The following is a 17,562-nucleotide window of genomic DNA, read 5'->3' as shown; positions in this document are numbered from 1 at the left end:
TTGTTAGACAGACGAGGATGTGCTAAGCTAAGAAAGATTTAACTAGGTCGAGAGGGAGAATGAAGGATGGGGTGTATGAACAGTATGACAAATTACAACTCTTAGGCGACAGAGCAGTTAAAAGAGAAGGGAGAGAGGAGATGGGAGGAGAGGAAAAGGTTGCAAGAGAGAGAGAAAGGGAGAGAGAGAGAGGAGAGGAAGGGAAGGATGCATAAATAAGGAAAAAGGAATAGACGCAGAAGGGGAAGAGAGGGAAGGGTTGCAGGTGGATGGAAAGGAAGAAAGCAAGAGAAGAAAAAAGAAGGAAGAGACAGGAAGAAAAAAGGGGGAAAAGGAGACAAGTGCAAAGGAGAAAGAATAGGAACGATGCAGGGGAAGCGAGAAAGAAGAGAGGAGAGAACGGAGGAGGAAAGAGGAAGAATACAGGAGAAAATAAATGAAGAAACACAGGTAGGAGGAGAAAAAAATGGATGTAGGGAGAAGGGAGGCAGGAGGAGAACGCTACGAAGAAAAGAACATGGGCTGAAGGTGGGCATACAAGATAAAGAGAAACTGCAACAAGGAGGGAAAGAGTTAGACCAAAAAGAAGGGTAGCAAAGTGGTGCAAAGGAGGCTGTGACACCGTGGAGAGGGGACAAGGGAAGGAATGGTGGCAGGGTGAAGGAGAGCAAGATGGAGTGTGACAGGGTGGATAGGGGAACAAGGGAGGGTGTGGCAGGGTTGAGAGGCTAAATAAGTTATGGTTGTCGAGACGTGGAATAGGCCTCACTGTGCTGGCTGAGGGCTGGGAAAAGGGGCTGACAGAGATTATTAGAGGGACAGATAGGAGCAAGGAGAGGTGGGGAAAGGGAGTAACGAACGTGTGAGGGAGATTAGGGAGTGAAATAGGTAGGAGGGAAAGAGGGTGAGAGGGAATATTAGAGGGAGAAACAGGAGCACGAAGAGATGGAAAAAGGAGAAATGAGGTGGAGTAACGAACGTGTCAGGGAGATCAGGGAGTGAAATAAGTGGGTGTCTTTTGCGAAGGAGAGAAAGAGGCTGAGAGGGAATATTAGAGGGAGAAACAGGAGCACGAAGAGATGGATAAAGGAGAAAGGAGGTGGAGTAACGAACGTGCCAGGGAGATCAGGGAGTGGAATAGGGCGGAGTGTCTTTAGTTAATTGTGGGTTTGGGGCTGATAGACTATTAGAGTAACTGATACGAACAAGAGATGCAGAGAGGGAGCAACGTCTGTGTAAGAGAGATCAAAGAAGGAATTAGAGGTGCGGATAGAAGCAATAAGAGGTTGGAAAAGGGTTTGAAGAGTGTGAAAATTAGATCACACACGAACGTATTTTTCCCCAATCAATCAAGCAAGCTATTATTTTACATCCGTTCTTGTACGACTAACTGTGCGTTTCTACCACGAAAGCATCACCGTTAAAAGGACAAAACACACGCACTCGTTTGAAAAAGAAGAAAAGAAAAGACTGATGAAGAAAAGGTGGACTTGACAATCGATACAAAGCAATAGGTCGACGCTGAAGCTAAGATGGAAAATAATAGAGACGAAAAAAGGAAAAAATATCTTGAAAAATTACCTCAGAGCAATTATCATCATCATCGGCAGCAGCAGCAACATGTGTATATTATTGTAGACTATTCCATCATTATTCTTTTTTTGCTGTCTGCCGCCACCGCCGCCGCCCCCTCCTCCTCCTCCTCCTCTTCCTCCTCTACCTCCTCCTCCTTTCCTTCCCCTTCCTCTATTCCCTGCACGATCGATTTCCGCCTCCCATACGTTGTTTTAATGGTCCACATGTTGCAGCCGCCGCCCCTGTGTGTGTGTGTGTGTGTGTGTGTGTGTGTGTGTGTGTGTGTGTGTGTGTGTGTGTGTGTTTTGGGGGGAATCTATTGCTTCGTCTCGTCCTTTTCCCTTTTTGCTCATGCCTTACTCTTTCCTTCCGATACTCTCTCTCTCTCTCTCTCTCTCTCTCTCTCTCTCTCTCTCTCTCTCTCTCTCTCTCTCTCTCTCTCTCTCTCTCTCTCTCTCTCTCTCTCTCTCTCTCTCTCTCTACTCAGTTCCTCTCCTGCTACTTTTTCTTCTTCCTCCTCCTCCTCTTCCTCTTCCTCCTCTTCCTCCTCCTCCTCCTCCTCCTCCTCCTCCTCCTCCGCCTCCCGTGATGCCTCTCGTTCCTCCATGAACCACATCTCTTCCTCCGCATCTTCCTCCACTCAAAAGTATGAGAGGTTTATTGAGCACGTTATCTTCCTGACACACACACACACACACACACACACACACACACACACACACACACACACACACACACAGCGCCAGAGAGAGAGAGAGAGAGAGAGAGAGAGAGAGAGAGAGAGAGAGAGAGAGAGAGAGAGAGAGAGAGAGAGAGAGAGAGAGAGAGAGAGAGAGAGAGAGAGAGAGAGAGAGACTGAGAGACTGCTAGGAAGAGTTACAACAGGGCGAAACCAAAATCTGCAGGAGAGAGAAAACTGAAAAGAGAGAGAGGAGGAAAAAAAAAAAATACTTAACTTATCACACCATTAGCTTCGGACCGCTCCCTCTCCCCTCCTCTGTCCTCCCCCAAGCCTCTGCCCCTCACCTCCTTCAATCCATCCCTTCCCCTCCGTCCCCTTCCTCTCCCCTTCTCGCCGCCCCCTGCAACACCGCCTCAGCCTCTTGACTCTTCCTTCGCGGCGTGTCGAATCCCCGCGCCGTAACTCCTCCGATCCAAGGTCATTTCTCGGGGGCTGCCTGTCAAACCTAACCCAATATGGCTGATTTGTTTACATGGCGCCTTGTAATGTCCGCGGCCCGACACCAGATGGCAGGCGGCTCGCGCGGGGGAGTGGGGGGGTCGCGCAAGCCGCCGCCACCCACCCACTTTGACGGAGGAGGTTTATACGAGGCAATTTGTCGCGGGCTCTGACGGGAGTGTTTGACCTAATTGTTGTGCCGGGATGAGGAAATTGCCATGCAGCGCCCATCGAGGATAAATCTTAATTACCGGGCGCGATATGTGGTCTGCGGAAACAGCTGGGACTCGCCGCAGAGCTCTTCCGCTGTGTTAGGTGGTGTTGGTGGTTGGGGGTGCGTGGGGAGCTGCAGTGCTAGTGTGGTGGAGAAGGAACTGCAGTGTGTGTGTGTGTGGGGGCAGAATCTGTACTGTGTGTGTGTGTGGGGGAGAGGGAGAAGCTGTACTGTGTGTGTGGGGGGGGTGGAGAGGGGGAAGCTGCAGCGTGTGTGTGTGTGTGGGGGGGGGGGGGAAGCTGCAGTGTATGTTGGGAGGGGAGCTCCAGTGTGTGTGTAGGGGTGGTAGCTGCAACATGTGTGTGGTGGTGGGGGGGAAGCTGCAACATGTGTGTGTGGTGGGGGGGGGGGAAGCTGCGGCATGTGTGTGTGGTGGGGGGGGAAGCTGCAACGTGTGTGGGAGGGGGAATAGAACTTCAGTGTGGGGGGGGAGCTGCAGAGTGTGTTTAAAATTGTTTAGTTGTTTACTTTTTCCCGAGTTTTTTGTAATAATGCTGAAGAGAAGGATTGGATTTTCTTGTATTTTTGAGGGAAGGAAGAGGGTAAATTAGCGATGTGTGTGTGGGGAGGGAGGGTGGGGGGAGTGGGGGGGAGTGGGGGGGGTGCGTTAAAATTATTTTCTCCTTCCTCGACTTTTGAGTTTGTATTACAAGTAACGAGAAACTCCATAAGAAATCTTCATGCATTTTCTGGTAAAGCAACTTTTCCCCTGTCATCAAAGTGTAAAAAATGAATGAAGCGAGGATTGCATATCAGTTTCAGAATTAATGTTATGTTATTTTAGATTTGTTATTCTTTATCAAAATTTCAAATCGAAGTTTTTTCCAAGCACGATCAGAATTGCAGAGACTCATTTCCTGCAAAGGGCCAATTAACGTGAAGAAGCTTCGTTTAAATAATAGAAAATATGAAAATGTGTCTTGTATCTTCACACCGCCAAGCTTGAGTGAGTGATGGCCGTGATGGATTTGACTATCTTCGGTTTAACAATTACTGTTTCCCGGCGTGGCAGGAAGCAGACTGAAACACACACATAAGATTTCTGTATGACTTTTGTCTTACGGTAATGTATGAATAATTTGCTCTGTGGCGTATCTTTAGTTGGGAATTTATTTTATATGTCGTGTTTGTTTAGGTTAAGAAGAGAATCACTAATACATTCATTAATTGCAGATAGCTGGGTAGATATAGAGGAAGAGAACAACAAACAGGCAGACATACAAACGGACAGATAGATAGATAGATAGATAGGTAGATAGAGAGTAAGATAGGTAGATAGATAGATAGATAGATAGGTTTAGTGATCACACATAATTCAGCTGCATCGGTTACAAACATGAGTAGCTTATAGTTACATGGTATACACACACACACACACACACACACACACACACACACACACACACACACACACACACACACACACACACACACACACACACACACACACACACACACACACACACACACACACACACACACACACACACACACACACACACACACACACACACACACACACACACACACACACACACACACACACACACACACACACACACACACACACACACACACACACACACACACTGAAACACTTGAGACGTCAGCCTCTAAGATTAACATTGGAATCAAAGTTTAATTGCGTTTCTGTCTTGCTCATCCTCGCTCAAGACTGAAGAGGCCGCCCCGTGAAGACGCGTTTCCCCGGGGGTCGGCGGGGCACCTGTGAACTTCGCTGGGCTTAGGCGTGTACTACTTGGCCGAGAATTAAATGGGATTGCCTTAAACAGAAAGCCAAGTGTAAACGTAAGAGGAGAGATCTCACTAAGCACTCCTCCACCACCATCAAAAAAGAAGAGTAAAAATATATAAATATATAAAAAAAAAAAAACGCGATTTCCGTGGCATTTGGAGGTTTGAGAGCCGCAGATCATCATGCACTGAGTCAAACACGCAATCGTAATCGTCTTGAGCTGTTATTAGCCACAATACAGACCAAAAACCTTTCCCAACGTTCTTCGCCTCTCTGATGTTAGTTTTCTCCATCCTGCTCCGGCAAATGCTCGAACTTGTCTACATTTTCTGGATTGCCCAATTATCATCAGTTCTACGCATAATATGATGTACCTGCGTCCAATTTTTTTATCTTAATCGTCAGTGGAATATCTTCAACATTTGTCTGGTCCCTAATCCATGACGCTCGCTTCCTGTCTCCCCCTGTTGTATCCGGCATGTTCTCCCCAAACAAGCGTCTTTACAACACCCGGCAAACAAACTCCTCGTCTCGGCGTCACTTACACGAGCGTGGATCACGTGGCCTTGGGGACGTGGCTCGTCAACTCGTCGAAGGATGAGTTGAGCCGGTGGCCTCCTCCTCCTCCTCTTCCTCTTCATCATTCTCCTCCTCCATCCCCCGTTGCCACAAAGCACCATCAGAAGCGCCGCTCCTCCGCCAGCCACTGACAGTAGTACATGTTGCACGCGTTGGGTCAGGCTCTCAGCACACGCCAATATATTTCCATTTGTCGCAGTTCTCTTGAAGGTAATACTGCAGCCAAGACGAACTGATTTTCCTTAGTGCCGGGCCGTCAGAACACACGCCGCTCCTCCTCCAGCCTCTGACAGTAGTACTCCATGCATGCGTGGGGTCAGGATCACAGCGGACGTCAATAGATTTCCATTTGTCGCAGTTCGCTTGATAGTAATATACGGCCTCCAAGACAAACTGATTTTCCTTAGTGCAGGTCCGTTAGAACACACACGCCGCTCCTCCTCCAGGCTCTGACAGTATATATAGAGTTACTTCTTGAACGCGTCGGATCAAGAATAGAGTAGACGTCAATAGATTTCCATTTGTCGCAGTTCTGTTAATCGTTGTATCTGCACCCAAGACGAACTGATTTTCTTTAGCTTAGGGCCGTCAGACACTCACTTCTGTCGCCTCTGATTGTAGTTGCTCGATGCTGCGTCGGGTCAAGAACACAACAGACTTCAATTTATTTCCATCTGTCGCAGTTCTCTTGATGGTAACATTCAGCCAAGACGAACTGATTCTTGTTAGTACACGGCCGTCAAAACACTCTTGATATATATTCATGAGTATTTGTCTCACATCTTTTTAACCTTTTTTTTTTTTCACTCCACAGCCGCTGGTTTCTCTTCTTTTTTTTTTCGCTTTCCTTTAATTTAGCGAAACGAATCCAGAATGTGGCCAGTGTAATTTTTTTTTTTTTATCTTCCTTTCCCTTCCTTTTTTTCCTGCTTTGTTGCCCAGTTTTCATACAATGCCCACCCTGTCTCACACACACACACATACACACACACGCACACGCACACACACATTCATCCTGTTAGTTCATTATTCGCTGTTCAATGTTCATATTTTTAGTCATTCTTTTTATTTTATCCTCGTATTTTTGTCTCCTTTCCCTCATGTCTTAGTCTCCCTTCTCATTACTTTCATCATCATCCTTATCTCGTTTTCATCTTTTCTTTAAGTCTTTTCAATTTTTCTTTATTCTTTCTCCTATTTGTTTCTTCTCAATTTTCCGTTTTCCTTGCCACCAGTGTTTCCCTTTCCTCTACTTTTCCATTCTTTCACTTCAGTTCCTCTTTACTCTTATTCCATTTTTTCTTCTTTTCTTTCAATTCTTCCTAAAATCTGCCTTTCGATTACACTCTCCACTCTTTTTCCATTCATTCTCTTTAGTTTCCTTCTACCTTTGTTTTTCTTTGTTCTTCTCACCTTCTTTTCTCTCAGTTTCTCCTCTTCCATCTCCACACCTCCACCGCCTCGTCCCGTCCCATCTCTCTTCCATCTCCCTCGGTCTCTGTCTGTTTCTCAGTTCGCCCTTTTCAGTCTTAGTGTACCGTTTATCGCCATCTTTGTTCTCCCCCTCTTTATCCTCTTCGGCATCACTCACCATTCCCTTCACCCTTCCCTTCCCCTTTACCTAACCCTCTCTCCCTCACCTTCCCTTCCCTTCCTTCGCTTACCACGGCTCTCCCTCCCCTTCTCTCATCCCGTCTCTCTCCCTCCCCTTCTCTTTCCTTCCCTCCCCTTCCTTCACCTCCACCTCTCTTCCTCCCTTCCTTTTCCTCCCCTTCCTTCACCCCACCTCTCTCCCTCCCCTTCTCTCTCCCTTCTCTCTCTCTCTCTCTCTCTCTTCTCTCTCTCCTCTCTCTCTCTCTCTCTCTCTCTCTCTCTCTCTCTCTCCTCTCTCTCTCTCTCTCTCTCTCTCTCTCTCTCTCTCTCTCTCTCCTCTCTCTCTCTCTCTCTCTCTCTCTCTCTCTCTCTCTCTCTCTCTCTCTCTCTCTCTCTCTCTCTCTCTCTCTCTCCTCTCCCTCTCTCTCTCTCTCTCTCTCTCTCTCTCTCTCTCTCTCTCTCTCTCTCTCTCTCTCTCTCTCTCTCTCTCTCTCTCTCTCTCTCTCTCGCTATCACCTTGCATGTCTGAAATAACTGCTTAATTTTCTTCACCCTCCTCTTCCTCCTCTTCCTCTTCTTCTTCCTGTACATTTTCCTCCTCCTGCTCTTCGTCCTCTTCTTCCTCTTCCTTCTGCAAAACCTTTCATTTTATTCTTCCTTACCCTCATATTCTTTTACATATCTTTCTTCTTCGCCTTCTTCTCCTCCTCCTCCTCCTCCTCATCATCATCATCGTCATCATTATCACCATCGTCGTCATCATTAAAAGCATCATCGTCATCTTTTTTCCTCCTCGTCTTTTCTTTTTATTTCTTTTATACCTCCTTCCCTCCTCTTCCTCCACCTCCTCACCCTCACCCACATCCACCTCCTCTTCCTCCACCACCTCCTCCTCCTCCTCCATCTTATCTGCTTATAATTTCACCCACATCCTCCTTCATCATCCATTTCTATTTCTCCTCCACCACACTCTCTCTCCTCCCCTCCTCCACCTCCTCCCCTTCTCTCCCTCTCTTGTAGGGCGAACTAATACATCAAGTGGGCAGCGGGGAGTGTGCTGTGAGAGAGAGAGAGAGAGAGAGAGAGAGAGAGGGAGAGGGAGAGGGAGAGGGGTAGGGGAGGCCGGAGGGAGGGAGGGAGGGGTCATCTTCAAGGTCACAAATTAATTACGCCACAACACCTTGAGGCCGTTCGCCGGGTGCCCGCTGCTCCACTTGGCCCATGGGTCGCCGCCACCGCCTGCCTCGCGCCGCCCTCCTCCATTCCTCCTGCTTCCTTCCTCGCTTTCCTTCTCTTCTCTCCTGTCTTTCTCACTCCTCTCCTTCTGCATCCTTCCTTCCTCCTGTAATCTTCCATCTCTTCCTCTTCTCCGATTTCTTATTTTTCTCTTATCCTGCTGCATCCTCCTCCTCCTCCTCCTTATCTCCCTTCTTCTTCCTCTCTCCTCCTCCTACTTCTCCTCCTACATTTATTTTCTGCATTCCTTTTTCGCCTCCTTTCTTCCGCCTGCCTCCTCGTTTTCCTCCTCTTCTCCTCTTCTCCTCTCTCTTTTCCTTCATTTATTTTCTCCTGCAACCTTCCTCTCCTCTTCCTCTTGTCTTCCGTCATTTTTTTCTTTTCCATTCTTCCTGTCCCTCCTCCTCCTTCCTCCTATGCCTCCCCCTCCCCCCCTTCTCCTCTCCTCCTACCTCTTTTCCTTCTCACTTCTCTTTCTCTTTCTTTTATTCCTCCTTCCTTCCTCTTGGTTCCTTTCCTCCTCTTCCTCTGCTACCTCTCTTGCTTCATTCATTTCCTCTTGCATTCTTTCTTTTTTTTCCTTCCTTCTTTTCACCTGCTTCCTTTACCCCCCTTCTCTTCATGTCTCTTCTTTTTTTTTCCTATTTCTTCCTCCTTCCTGCCTCCTTTTCCTCCTGTCTCCTGTTGCTCCACTTCCTTTCCTATCTCTCTTTCTTCATTTATTTTCTCCTGCATTCTTCAATTTATTCCTCTTCCCTTCCTCTGCCTCCTCCTCCTCCTTTTCCTCTCTTTTTTCTTTTATTCCTTCTCTTTTTTTCCATTCTCCTTCTTTGCTTCCATTACTTTTGATTTATCTACCTCCCTTCTTATCATCATTCATTTTTCTTCCTCCTGTATGCCATTCCCTCCCGTAAGACGCCATTGGAGAAAAGACGCCTACGAGGGATATATTTCAAAGTCTCATCTAAAAAAAAAAAAAAAAATAACGTCCGATTATTCTTTTTTTTGAACTGCAAAACCAACTCAAGAACTAAAAAAACGGTTTTCCCATTCGTCGATGTCAGATGAACACAGACATTGGAAGGTTTTTTTCAAACCGTCATCAACATCACTGGAACAATCCCCTCTCCTAAGTAGTAAAGTAGAATACCATCAACTCAACTCCTTCAAAATCGACCGTCATTTCCATTTCGCTGCGTCAGGGCCAAACTCTGCCTCCAGGGCTTCATCTTGCCCTCAATATCTCAGCTTCAGCCTGCTCAGAGTAAATCACGAGGCAGTCGAGCAGTGCGTCAGCCCTCGTACGGAGCCGCCGCTTTCTCTGTTGCCTGCATTTCCATGTTTCCATGTTTCCTCAATCCTACTTTTCTTTTCCTTCTCCTCTTCTTCTTTCCTATTATACTCTTCATCTCTTTCTCCTTCCTCTTTTTCGCTTACGTTGCCATATTTCTTCTCCTGCTGTCTCCATTTTTCTTTCCTCCTCTTTCCTCTTCTTGTCCATTTGTCTCCCACCTTCTTCCTCTACGTCTCTTATTTCTTTTTCCATTCATTCTATATTTTTCTCCCTCTTGTTCTTACTCCTCCCTTTCTCACTACTTCATTCCTTCATTTAATATGCAATCCTTTCTTCCATTCTCCACCTTGCATTTGATATATTCTATTTCTCTTCATGTATCTCTTCTTTCTGCCTCCCTCTATTCTTCCCTTCCTCCCCAACACAGCAGCCTCCTGACCACTAACACTTCCTTCATTCCGCTTCCCTTCCCTTATGTATCTCTTTCTTCTGCTTCCCTCCAGCCTTCCAGCCTTCCCATCCTCCCCAATGTAGCCAGACGCAGCAGCCTCCCGAGCACTAACACTTCCCTCCTTCTGCATCCCTTTCCTCCTCCTTTTCCTCTCTCCTCGGCCTCGCTCTGGCCCCACACGCAAAACACTGCAGCAGCCCCAACACCGTGATTACAAGTTCCACAGCGGCAAACCTTCAGAATCAGCATCATTAGAATCCTATCGAGATGCCTTATCAGCCGGCGAGCACTCAGGTCTGTTCTCAGCGCTGGTCAGGGGAGGTTTAAGAATCGTAATGCTGCTCAGTAACGGTTCGGATTGTGCGCTCTGTGGCATTTAATTCTTTCTCTTATTTACCGCAAGCATGAGTGTGGTTTTAACTGCTGTATTCCAAGCTGTTCCTCACGCAGCGATGTCAGTCATTACCGAGGCAGAAACCAACGGCAGCTTTTAAACATTTTCTTCTTTTTTCCTCGTCGTCCTTGAACTCAGGATACTTCACGCCCAGTTACCTTGTTTTACTCTTGGCCTATCAGCGCCTTACTTTATTACTACTACTACTACTACTACTACTACTGCTACTGCTATTGCTACTACTACTGCTACTACTACGTCTACTACTTCTGCTACTACTACTACTACTACTGCTACTACTACTACACAGAACCGTAAGTGGTCCAAAGAAAGCTTGTAGCGAAAGGAGTCTGACTGATTGATACCGTTGGAATTGACGTCAAGGGAATGGCTGAGGTAGAACTCCTAATACGGGCCTAAGAATCGCAGTGTTCTTCTGTATCGCCTCGGATTATGGCCCTGTGGCATTACATTATTTATCTTATTTACCTCGAGCGTGAATACAGGTTTCCAGCAGCTTGAGACTCGTGTGAAACGCCTCGGACTGAAGTCACAAGAGTTTGGAATATTTTTTTTCTTTTACTACAACCAAATCGTATCTCCGAGAACTCCCTTTAAAAGCCTTGGGGTCATTCTCTTAATTACGGGGAGCATGAGCGTTTGGAATCGATTCTTTTCCTTACTACAGGCTTGAGAGTGGGTTTCAAAATCGTATAATGCTCTTTCGTATCTCCAAGAATATTCTGTATACGGCTTTTGAATCATTCTCTCATTACCGGGAGCATGAGCGTTGGTTAGTGTGTTGCTGAGTCAGGGAGAGGAGTCAGGCGGGAGAGTCGGAGTCTGGAGGGAGAGAAGAGTTTGAAGGGAGAGTAAGAGAGTCAGGCGGGAGAGTAAGAGAATCAGGAGGGAGATAAGAGTCTAAAGGGAGAGTAAGTGAGTCAGGAGGGAGAGTAAGAGAGTCAGGAGGGAGAGAAGAGTTTGAAGGGAGAGTAAGAGAGTCAGGAGGGAGAGTAAGAGAGTCAGGAGGGAGAGTAAGAGAGTCAGAAGGGAGAGCAAGAGAGTCAGGAGGGAGAGCAAGAGAGTCAGAAGGGAGAGGAAAGTCAGGAGGGAGAGTAGGGGAGTCAGCAAGGAGAGTAAGAGAGTCAGGAGGGAGAGCAAGAGACTCAGAAAGGTTAGGAAAAGTCAGAGGAGGAGAGAGAGGGAAAATCAGAGGGAGAAAAGTCAGGAGGGAGAGGAAAGTCAGGAGGGAGAGTAGGGGAGTCAGTAAGGAGAGTAAGAGAGTCAGGAGGGAGAGCAAGAGACTCAGAAAGGTTAGAGGGAGTAAAAAAATCAGAGAGGAAAGTCAGGAGGGAGAGTAGGGGAGTCAGCAAGGAGAGTAAGAGAGTCAGGAGGGAGAGCAAGAGACTCAGAAAGGTTAGGAAAGTCAGGAGGGAGAGTAGGGGAGAGGAAAATCAGGAGGGAGAGTAAAAAAGTCAGGAGGGAGAGGAAAATCAGGAGGGAGAGTAGGGGAGTCAGCAAGGAGAGTAAGATAGTCAGGAGGGAGAGTAGGAGAGTCAGAAGCACCAGGGGGGGACGGAGGAGTGAGTCGCCCTGCCGCACTCTCGCCCCTGCTGCAGCTCGGCCATTACTCTGCCTCCCGCCTCGTCAGGGTTCCGCTCGGGTCCCTCATTACCGCTGAACATGGAGCACCGGCCGCTACCTAACTCGGCGTTCCGCACATTTTATCCCGCCGCGTTATATACGAGGCCCCGCGAACACCAGCCTGACGTAAATTATCCGCCCCGGAGCCGACGTAGCCATCCGCACCGAAATATCCATTAGTTCTCCAGCCTCCAGGCGCGTGGTATCTTAATTGTTCTTAATATTCCGCGTCCCTGCTGGCTCGCCCCCGCCGCCCTAGGAAGGACATCTGTTTGTTTATCGGGGCTGAGGGAGGCTGGCTGCATGGCTGGACTCCTTGCTGTATCTATTTTACTTTTACAGGCTTAGGATACTGTCTTCTTACTGTGGCTTTGAGGAGGCTTGTTATAGGCTTGTTTTCACCGGTTTAGGGCGTCTGTTGGCTTGCTGTGGCTAAGGGAGGGTTGCTATAGGCTTCCTCCCGCTGGTTTAAGACGTCTGTATGCTTGCTGGGTCTTGGGGAGGCTTGCTATAAGGTTGCTTCCTCCGGTGGCTTAAGGAGGCTTGCTATAGGCTTGTTCCCACCGGTCTTGGATGTCTGTGCTCTTGCTGCGGCTTGGGGCGGTTGGCTGTGTGGTTTGGTTGGACTTACTTCTATGCCCATCTTTTCTATGGCTCTAAGGATTCTCGCGTGGCTCAAAAGAGGCTGACTAGGCTTAAAGGAGGCTGGCTGCATGGTTGGGCCTCCTCGCTCCTGCAGGCATAGGACACCTGTCTGGTAGGTATGGCTCGGGGGAGGCTGGCGGGCTGGCTGCATGGCTGGACCGGCCACTCGCTGCACCTGGCCCGAACCACCTGTCTTTTGGGACGCCGCTCCAGGCACCTGTTCCACGATGTTTCAGTGTGTACCTGCCTCTCGGTGTTCTCTGATGTGTACCTGGGTGGCGGCGAGGAGGAGGTGGTGGTGGTGGGTGTGGTGGAGGTGGTGGGGGTGGGTGTTGAGGTGGTGGCGGGGTGGTGGTGGGGGAAGGGTTGGAGGTGGTGGTGGTGGTGGTGGGGGTAGCAGTGGTGGGTGGCCGCACATCCTCCCAGGCTTGTGACCGCCCTGGTGCACGCGTGTGTTGTGCGACTGAAGGCTTTCTTTCTTTCTTTTTTCTTTCTTTTTTTGCGTGTTTTTTGCTTCTTGGTTTTCATCTCCAGCATAGTTTTCGTAGTTTTCTTTTTGTTGTTGTTGTTGTTGTTGGTGGTGGTGGTGGGGGTGGTGATAGTGGTGTTGGTGTTGGTGTTTGTGGTACTAGTGGTAGTGCTGCTGCTGCTGATGATGATGATAGTGTTGTTGTTGTTGTTGTTGTTGTTGTTAATGTTAGTGGTGGTGGTGTTGGTGACGGTCTTGGTTCTGATGTTGTCAAAATGATTATAATAAAAATAAGAATCATGACTTATTATTATTATTATTATATATTTTTATTATTATTATTATTATTATTATTATTATTATTATTATTATTATTATTATTATTATTATTATTATTATTATTATTATTATTATTATTATTATTATTATTATTATTATTATTATTATTATTATTATTATTATTATTATTATTATTATTATTATTATTATTATTATTATTATTATTGTTATTATCATCATCATTGTCATCATCATTATCATCATTAGTTATTGCTGACTCAATATTTATACAGGCAGGTGTGTGGGACAAAAGAAAAAAAAAAGAAAAAAAAAGAAACCCCCAAATCTCGAACATGACCGTTTTCACCAATGTTTAAAAAAATAAGAGAAGAGAAAAGAAAGAGGATATAAAATCGCTGAGGGTTCTTGTCCCCAAAACCCAGCCGTCTGTGACATCAAAATCTTGTCCCTCTTTGTCTCGTCTTGCGACCCGCGGCGGGAACAGGAAGAGCCGTGTTCGAATCCCTTTGTCACAGGTGCGAGCGGCGGTAATAACGATCATAAAGCTAAAAATGATAATGTTAGTCGCCGGTATAAGTGGTAGTAATGATGATGAGTATAATAGTGTTTGTGGGAGCAGTAGTTTGCGGGCTTTTTTTCCATGTTTACGTTTTGCCCTTGAGCTGCCTCCTTTGATCTTGAAATAATGATAATAATAACGAAGATTATGATGAGAATATATGACTTTGGGTTCGTCTTCCCATATTGTCTGGTTTGTTCTTAAGTGCTATAAGTGTTTTTTTTATGGTTATAGCTGGACTTATATAGCGCTGAGGACTGGCAGGGAACACACACACACACACACACACACACACACATATATGCACACACGCAGCATTAGGCTCAGTACTTAATCCTAAACGCTGAAATCAAACAAAGTGACGTGACTCCTTCAGTAATAACGTAACTCAACAAAATTGCTCCACGTGTTTTACTTGACGCTTGATCATTATGGCAGCGCTTTGCAAACCACATAGCCCTTGATTTTGTTTGCAGGTGCCGTGGCTGTCCCAAGGTTCCGTATCTGCTGTGAACTGCCGATGGGAGAGAGGGAGAGGGAGAGAGGGAGAGGGAAAGGGAGTGCGAGAGGGAGGCGAATAAGGGTTCCTCGCCTAACCTTTGATCCCTCTCATCCACATTGTCGGAGTGAGGAGAAAAAACAATTCATGGAGGGTGGAGGGACGATAAATCGACAAAACGAGTGGTCGCAACAGCTCGTTTCGGGGGAAGGAACCTCAGTCATCAGGAGACATAATGGCGGGGGGGCCCAGAGGTGCGGCGGGGCGTGGGGGCGAGAGGGGGGCGAGGAGGGGCGGCACTGGAGCTTGGAGTGGCGGCGGGGCAAGGGGTAAGGGGTGTCGGGGCAAAGGTTCAGAGGGGCGAGGAGGGGAAGGGTAGTGGGGTGAATTTTGGAGGGGTGGCAGTCCGAGGGGTGATGGGAGTTGTGGAGGGGTGAGCTGGGCGGGGTTGAAGGGTTGTGGGGTGATAGGCGGCAGTGGGGTGAGACTGGCAGGGCATGTGGCTAATGTGTGTGTGTGTGTGTGTGTGTGTGTGTGTGTGTGTGTGTGTGTGTGTGTGTGTTCTTGTTTCATTATCACAACGTTTGGCGGGTTTTATCATCACGACCCATCACGTCAACGGCCATCAACTCGTCTCGCCGCGGTAATGGGGGTTCCGCGGCCCCGCCAGGTGGTCGCGGCGAGAGCCCGGCGCCCCGACCCTCCTACCGACTCAATAAGGAACAAAAACTTATGATCTTTACGCTGTTTCAAGTTTACTATATGCATTTGAATCACTTGCCTTTACCGTACTCGTGTTATTGAAAAGAGCAAGACAACACGTGGTAGTAGTAGTAGTAGTAGTAGTAGTAGTAGTAGTAGTAGATGTTGGTACAGCTACCGTTCTTCTTGTAGTTGTTAAGTCACCACGTGCTCCAGTCTCGCCCCTACGCAGGTTTTTTGTTCGGCCTACACCGGCGTAAAGATAGCGGAGGGGAGAAGAAAAACTCAGCGGGGCCCTAACTGGAACACTTAACTGTCATCCGCTAAATGGTGACGTGTGTGATGCCGAGGAGGAAGAGAAGCCTTGAGGGGAAGGTTTGAGGACTCGTTGGTGTGAGTGTCCTAGCGTGGACGGAGAGTTTGTGATGTTCTATAAAGTGTTCATGGAGGAGAGAATAGGAGGAAGAAGAAGAAGAAAAAGAAAAAGAAAAAGAAAAAGAAAAAGAAGAAAGTAGTGATGGAAAAGAAAAAAAATGTAGTAGTAGTAGTAGTAGTAGCAGAATATTAAAAAAGGAGAAAAGAGGAAACAATATAAAAAAGAGAACAGAAACAACAACAACAACTACTACCACTACTACTACCACCACCATCACTACTACCACTACTACTACCACCACCACTACTACTACTGTTTTGGCTACTGCTACTAATTCTTCAACGACGTCGATCCGTTACAATCTGTGTTGGGAAAAAAAGAAAAAAAGAAAAGAAAACATTCCATGTGCCATGACTCAGTTCATCGGCCCCAACCCATGCCACCACTTCTACCATTACTACTACTACTAGTACTACTACTACTACTACTACTACTACTACTACTACTACTACTACTACTACTACTGCTACTACTACTGCGACTACTACACTGCGACTACTACACTACTGCTACTACTACTACTACTACTACTACTACTACTACTACTACTACCATCACCACTACAGTTTCTACTATCACTATTACTGCTAACATTACAACGACTTCTTCGATAACAACAACGCTTCAGCAACTATATCAACCAAGGAGAGCGTGCAGCTGGCCGCATTCCCAGCAGATGTATGTTGCCTCCCCTGCCGCGGCCTGGACAGCTGGAGTCTATATATAATGGATCACAACAAGACCTACAGCCTAGAACATACAAGCCACGCAGGGGGGGGCGATGTTTACCTTACCGCAACCCAACCCTGCAGCCTACACAGCTTATGCAGGCTACGCTGGGGGGGATGTTTACTTAACCCAACCTTGCAGAAAACCGCTTGATGATCGCATTAGTTACGTATACGCACAACAACAACAACAACAACAACAACAACAACAAAAACGACGACGACGACGCTAGATTTTGCAGAATAAACACGTAAATAAATAAACACTCTACTCTATTTAGGAGCAGTAAGTAGCGGGCTTTTTTTTCATCATAGTTTTTTTTTTTACGCCCTTGCACTGTCTACTCTGCTGTAAAAAAAAAATATTAAAGAAACGTTGCATTACCACGACGAGACCCGATATATAAAGATACAAACAGATAGATAGATAGACAGATAGATAGACCAGACCGGAGCACCAAGGAGAGTGATGGTGCAGCTCATGTAACGGAAGCTCAAACGGAAGGAAGAGCTTATTCGTGTGTGTGTGTGTGTGGGGGGGGGGCGGTAGTAGAGGAGGGCTGGCGGCCATGATTTACAGCAGCAACCAAAACATTTCCTCTCCCTAAAAACATCGTGGTGCTGGTGATGGGAAACGCGAAGGAAAGGCAAGCGTGAGTGAGGTAGCGGTGTGTGTGTATGTGTGTGTGTGTGTGTGTGTGTGTGTGTGTGGCGGGGGTAGGCGGGAGAAGGAGAAAGAGAGGAGGCTTAACATTCCCAGGGAGGTGAGCAGAGGAGAGGAAGAGGAGGGAGGGAAGAGGAGGTAGCCAGGTAGGACGAAGGAGAGGAGGGAGGGGGAGAGGGCTTACCTGGAGGAACAACAAGCCACGAAAGTAATATATTCCGACCCGTGCAGGAAGGTTGGCCACTGTGTCGGGGAGGGAGCGTCGGTCGGGTCCACGGCGCTGAAAGTGATATTATTGTGGAAAACGACGGCGAGTGAGAACCAGCAAGGGATGGGAGGGAAGGGTTTGCGGAGGCTCGGCGATGCATGGGAGGCAACACAGGTGAAGGGGGGAGAGAGGGAAGGGAAGGGCGGAGGGGAAGAGGGATATGTAGCGTGGAAAAGGCAACAGGAGGAGTTTGCAATGAGGATACAATGAAGAAAGTGTATATGGAGTGGAAGAGAGGAGAAATATAATGGGAAGGGAGTTGCAGTGGGAAGACAATGAGGGGGAAAGGAAGGGAGAAGGAATATGGGTCGTGGAA

The sequence above is a fragment of the Eriocheir sinensis genome, chromosome 15 (genome assembly GCF_024679095.1).
Source record: "Eriocheir sinensis breed Jianghai 21 chromosome 15, ASM2467909v1, whole genome shotgun sequence".
Taxonomy (NCBI): domain Eukaryota; kingdom Metazoa; phylum Arthropoda; class Malacostraca; order Decapoda; family Varunidae; genus Eriocheir; species Eriocheir sinensis.
The sequence above is the reverse complement of the archived record's forward strand: the minus strand, read 5'-3'. Positions refer to the sequence as shown.